Genomic DNA, 6,000 nt, shown 5'->3' with positions numbered 1-6,000 from the left:
CTCTGCTCCCCCAACAGGTGTGGAGGCAACCCCCAGTGCAAACCAACTCCAGAGCCATGGCTTGGTTCAGGAGACCCTGAGGAAGAGGATAACACCCACAGCACAGAACAGAGTGAAATCCAGCCCCAGAGAGGGAGAAGGGAAGATACTTCCTAGAGAGATATACTTATTTCAGAGCTTCTTACAGCATCTGAGGACAAACCAAAATCTGCTGAAGCAGAAAGAAAGACTGGAATTAAATGCCTTCTACCACCCTCCAGAACACAAAAAGAAGAGATTAATCAAATAGCAAGGTCTAAAACTAACCTGTTTGTGCAGGAGATCTGTATTTACACTGTCCAAAGGGCAACCTTACTCAGATTACAGCAAAACACTGATTTAGGAGTCAGAAACTTTTTGCCACATTTCCACTACGAAAAGATGGAGCAGTTCCACCTCCAGCTATTGCAGAGCCCTCTCTCTCATAGTACTTACAGCAGTGCATGGTGCTGCTGTCAATCCCACCACGTGATCACACAGACAACTGTGTTATCCAGATAAAATCCCACCAGTCTTATACCTTCACATACAGAAAGACAGTTGAGAGCAGAAGTGATTATATACTAATGGGGACCTGAGCAGCTGAGATTGAGAGCAGCTGTCTAGGATGGTGTTGCCACAGGAACAAATTGATATCATCTGGCCACAATCAAAGTTTGGGCTGTGATACTTTTTTGTCTGAAACGAGGTGTCTAACCATCAGAACCATAGGTGTCTGCAGCAGCTTCAATGCAGGAAAAGCACAGTCCAAGTCCTGCTGTTTATGAAGGTGATTGTATCATCTGGTTGCTTGAGATAATAAGCAATCAGATTTGAGGATCCATGAATTTCCTCATGACCTATTTTCTGTGATCCGAGGGGGTGTTTTTGCCTTCCCATTCAGAGCTGGCTAATTCAGAGAACACCTGCCAAGAGACTAAAGCAACCTCCACATCCACCAAGGCACTTGTGCAGGCTCCTGGACTGGAACAAGGCTGTCGTGCAAAACTGGTGCAGAAAGTCCTGAGCAGCACCTGGCAGGTACCAGGTACTTAGGAAGGGAGAACTCCTTCCTTCCTATGGTTTCTGCGCATGGAAAGCATAAAAACCCCATGCTCAGCGTGAGTCATTTATTACTAGTGCTGCAAAGCCCTAGACAAAGCAGATGGAATCAGCTGGCAGTGGGCAAGGCGACCAAACATCTGCTTGTACCCATGTGGCGTACGAAAACAGTGCTCTAATATCCTAATGGCATGAAATTAGAGCAAAACCACATGGAGAACAGTTAAACGGTGTTTTTATCTTGTGGAGAAATTAAAATATATCCATGGTTCTTGTTGTGTGCAGGAGGAATCAGTCACTAGCAATTAAGGGAAAAAAATATTAATTACAGAGACATTTTTGTTTTCATTTTTAGATTGCAGGTTTAATTGAGAGATAAGTTTCAGCCTTCTGTGCCCTCTGCATCTTGCTGTGCCTGTTGGATCTGAGAATGAGCCTGATGCTTTATTTTACACTTACACAAAGTCATGGCCAAGGTAAACTTGGACTTAGGGGTACTGCTGTCACTGGGCTGAACCAGATGGTCAGGAGGGGAGAAGGTTCCCTGGTGGGATCTCAGCATTGCCCAAACTAGCCCACCTCTCTTCCCTTCCCCGGGCAGACCCAGGGACTGCCTTCCTCATGGTTGTTTTGATATGATCAGGCTACGTATTATTTTTATTCTACCAAACTAGAGCTTGTTCCTCAAAGCTGTTACAAGGGTGGCTGGGATCGAACGTGGCTGGGAATGCTCCTGGTGGAAACAGTGAGCAGTTTGCATGACCCAGGGATGGTGTAGACTGGGGAGAGGATGAAGAAGGTCCCGTAGCACCTCCTGTGGTCTATTGTTCAGGACTTCAAAGAGCCCAGGGATCTGTAGCCACTGGTAATGGCTGTTGTCTTCAGGCAACAGTAATTATGAACTGAAGGAGACTCAGAGACAGTGACTGTAAAAGGCCAATAAAGCTACACCTTTTCTGCTTCATTTACTTGATTGCCCCTGTTTTCATTATATCCACCCCTCTAGGACATGGCTTTTAATCCTCCAAGCTGATCTATCCCTATGAATATTCACTGTTAATAATACACTTACTGCAGCTGCCTGAATATCTTGAAGCTGCTATCAATCATGCATTAATCTTACATGCAGGTCCTAGGGCTTCATCTAAAATGCAAGTGCAAAATACGCAAAATGTAAAGAACTGGGAGAAGAAAATGCTCAAGTCAGTAAAAGATGATTTACAGTTTGCCAGTTCAGCTTCATATTAATTTTGCTGTGCTGAATTTCAGAGAAGTAACTCATCAGGCAGCATTTTTTGAAAGTCCCCATATTACTTATGCAAGAACCTATAAATTTCACATGTATGTTGAGCAAAGAGGTGTGGAAGCAGTGGCAGTGAGTTGGACCAGTGGTGCATCTTCCCAGTGTGTGCCAAGGGGAGGATAAATGTCCAAGGCAGCTTGCAAGAATGAGTCCTGCATGTCCTCCCCACATCTACTGACATTTTATCCAGGGACTTCCTTGAATAAGGAAGGATTGTATTTGAATTAGTGACCAACAGGTATTTTCTTCCATTAATCCAATGAATCATTTTTTGAATCCTTGTAAAATTTTACTAGTCTCTATGCCATGCAGCAGAGAGTTTCACAGCTTAGCTAAGAATTTTCTAAACAAGTTTTTCCTCATTTGTTGTGGTGAGCAGGCTTCTGTTTCACCTGGTGAAATTTCACCTGGTGCCCCATAGCCTCATTTGACAAGAGGCAGAGGATAAGCATTCCCTATTTGTCACAGCACGCAGGATTTAGTAGACTTCTATAATTTTCTGCCGGATCATTGATTTCTGCAGTCTGTAGAACTGTCCATCCCTCGTGGGGGAGTCGTTCAAACCCCAGATCCCATTTGCAATGTGTGGCTGTGCCAAGCCCCTGGCAAACCACTGCGTGTAGGGAATGACGGTGAATATCTCCAGGGCGGCCGGTGACACGCAGCTGCAGGAACTTGCTGATGGCACTCCCAGGCTGCCTCAGCAGAGCGCTCCTCCGTCTGCACGCACCGCCCGAGCCAGCTCCCGTCCCTTCTGTGTGCTGGGCCAGCTCCAGCCCTTGTGTGCCCTGAGCTGCTCCTGGAACTGGCAGTGCAGCAACAGCGTCTCTGAGCAAGACAGGGGCTGGCCGTGGGCACAGCGAGCTGCCCTGCGTTCAGGGCAGGCCGGGAACCAGAGGGTGTTTCCTGGAGCAGGGACATCACTCATCACTATTTTACACATCACTGTGTTCGTATTTCTTCTACAATGAAATGTCATAAGAGGGGCAAGAAGGCTTTTGTCATCAGCTGATGGGGAGAAACAATAGCTCTGCTCACGCTGTCACCACCCCGCAGAGGCTGAATCACCGTCACAAGGCAAATTAGCTTCTCGCCTGTTGCTCAGCTCCTTCATCACGGTGACTCATTCAGGAGCAAGGACGAGAGTGAAAGCCGGATGCTACAACCTCCTCTCCCTCTACCAAACCGTGAACCAAATAGTAATCTGTGGCTGGGATCGTCTCGGGGCAGGGGACAGTGAGCAGAGCTGGCGAGGACAGTCCGGGAGGCAGCGGCGGGGCTCGGGGCCCGGCGGCAGAGCTGGCACGGGGACGGGGAGCGCAGGCAGCTCTGCCCCGGCTCCAGACACGCAGCCGATCTGCTGGTTCTGCAGCCTCTCGGGGGTCGGCTTCCTCCTTGCTAAATCCGTCGGACCACACAGTGCATTGAAGCATTTCCTCTGCATTCCTTTGGTGAAGAAATGGGGATTTTTTGGTTTCCTATACACGGGACCAGCAGAGCACCCACAGCTTTGCAGGTAGCCTGGAGGGATGCTCCTCTCCACAGACTGCTTCCAATAGATTTAGAGGTGTCCACAAGGAGCAATGACCTGTCACAGCTCTCGTAGCTCATTCTGGAGGACAGACAGGTCCGTGAGTTTCTGACCACAGGCTGAAGGATTTCCTGAAGGGATGCAAGCCCCATGTGTACCCCCAGATTGTGGGCACCCAGGCTGGACCCCGAGCTCAGCCTTGCACGTCATCCCTGGGGCACATCCACCCACCCACAGAGCCAGAGAGGCAGTATCTCACCTGTCGCGTGATGCCTTGTAAAATGAGTGCTGATGATTTCAAGTTAAGGAAGCTCAAAGCAGCCTGACGGGGGAAACATGCCTCCAGAAAAAGGGTACCATATGTGCCTGCCAAGCAGGGCTGCTCTCGCTGCTGCAGTGAGGCTTCTCTCGTTACTCATCGGCAGTGAAACGCGCTGCCAGGCTGGTGGCGAAGAGACGTGTTACCAAGATTAGACACAAATTGCATTTTACAGCAGGGCTAAAACTAGTCTGAGTGTAATGAATTTTACAGCATGCTGCCTTTTGGAGCATGCTAGAGGGCAATTCCTCCTTCCTCTGGCTTTGCCGTTACCACGGGGGCCCAGAGACAGAGTTGCTGCAGGGGCTGTGTGAGCACCTGGTCACCCTGAGGGGTCAGGTGAGCAAGAACATCTCTTGCAACAAGGTGAGGAGAGTCCTTGCTGCCCTGTGTTGAGGGGCAGCAGCACCTCCACTCCCTGCCACCCCAGTGACACTCTGCCAGAAAAACCCTGAAAACCAGCCCCTGGGTTGGTCTTCGCTCACTGAGTGGACTGCTCTGGCAGAAAGATTCCTGCTGGCTTAACTTTTCATATGTGTGTTTCTCCTGTATTGCCTCTTGCCTCCCTGGTCCCCACAGCCACTCTTCCCACTGGTTTCCTCACCTCCATCCCCACCCACACCACAGCTCTGCAGTATGTGCCTTGTGGGGGCTCCCAGGAGCACAGCACAGCCAGCAAAAGGCCTTTCCTGACACATGGAGCTCAAGGAGGAGGCAACAGGGGCCACAAGCTGCTATGGGATAATTAATTGTTGAGGCAAGAATTATCTCATTGTTAACAAAAAAGTTCAGACAATTAAGCTATAAGACACATTGGAGATACTACCAGTGATTACAATTGTCAGTGCCAGGCCAGCTGGTGCAGGACTCGACTGCCACAGCCAGGACACCCCATGGGTGCAAGGGTAGAGAGGAGCATCCCCAACTGGCCCAGCTGTTCCCCCCAGCAGAGCCCAGGAGCCAGCACAGCCAGCACTCTCACAGACAGTGCTGCTGTGAGAGAAGGTGCTTCATCCATGAAGGCTAGCTGGGGAACCACAGAGGGTTTAGGGGCTTCCTGAACATCTAATAGGTGAGTGAATATGATGAGCTTCTCACCTGAGTCTATACAGCAGAGCTGTTGCTGCAGGGAAAAGGTCTATAGCAAAGACCCTGCCAGATAAGCAAAGATTCCCACTGCAAGACAGCAGGTATCACAGGAAAAGCCCACAGCATGGTCCAGCTAATGTGCCAGCCTGCCATGAGCTGCAGAGCAGTCCTGTATCCTCTCAGAGCATCCTCTCAGAGTATTTTCTGAGGCACCCAGAGCAGGGAGAATCTCTCTGTGGCATTGCCAGCATCACTGCCAGGCTCAATCAGGCAATAGTGTGTTAGAGGCCACCTGCCCCAGCTCCCTTGGGAATTAATGGCAGACATGGTTCTCCCTCAGTAATCGCCTTCCTTTTGTGCAGTGATGTCTGCTAATAGCACTGACAGCCTTCCCCTTGGGGAACCTCAGAGTGTCAGAGTTAGAAAATGGTGTTCATGTTCCTCCTGACCCTGGGCAGGCTTCAGCCAATTTTATCTTAATAAGTAATGGGATTGATTAGAGATATTATAAATCATCTGAAAAGGAAGAACAAATGGCAGTGTTGCATTATACCACAGGGTTATGTCGGCATTACAAACTGATGCTGAAGCTGGGGACACAGTGCTGGGGTCAGTGGGTTCCCAGGCATGACATCAGTGGTGTCCATTGCAGAGGTGCACCCTGAGACACTTGATATT

Source organism: Manacus candei, unplaced genomic scaffold, assembly GCF_025592945.1.
Source record: "Manacus candei isolate 608988 ecotype Guabito, Panama unplaced genomic scaffold, ASM2559294v1 h1tg000015l, whole genome shotgun sequence".
NCBI lineage: Eukaryota > Metazoa > Chordata > Aves > Passeriformes > Pipridae > Manacus > Manacus candei.
The sequence above is the reverse complement of the archived record's forward strand: the minus strand, read 5'-3'. Positions refer to the sequence as shown.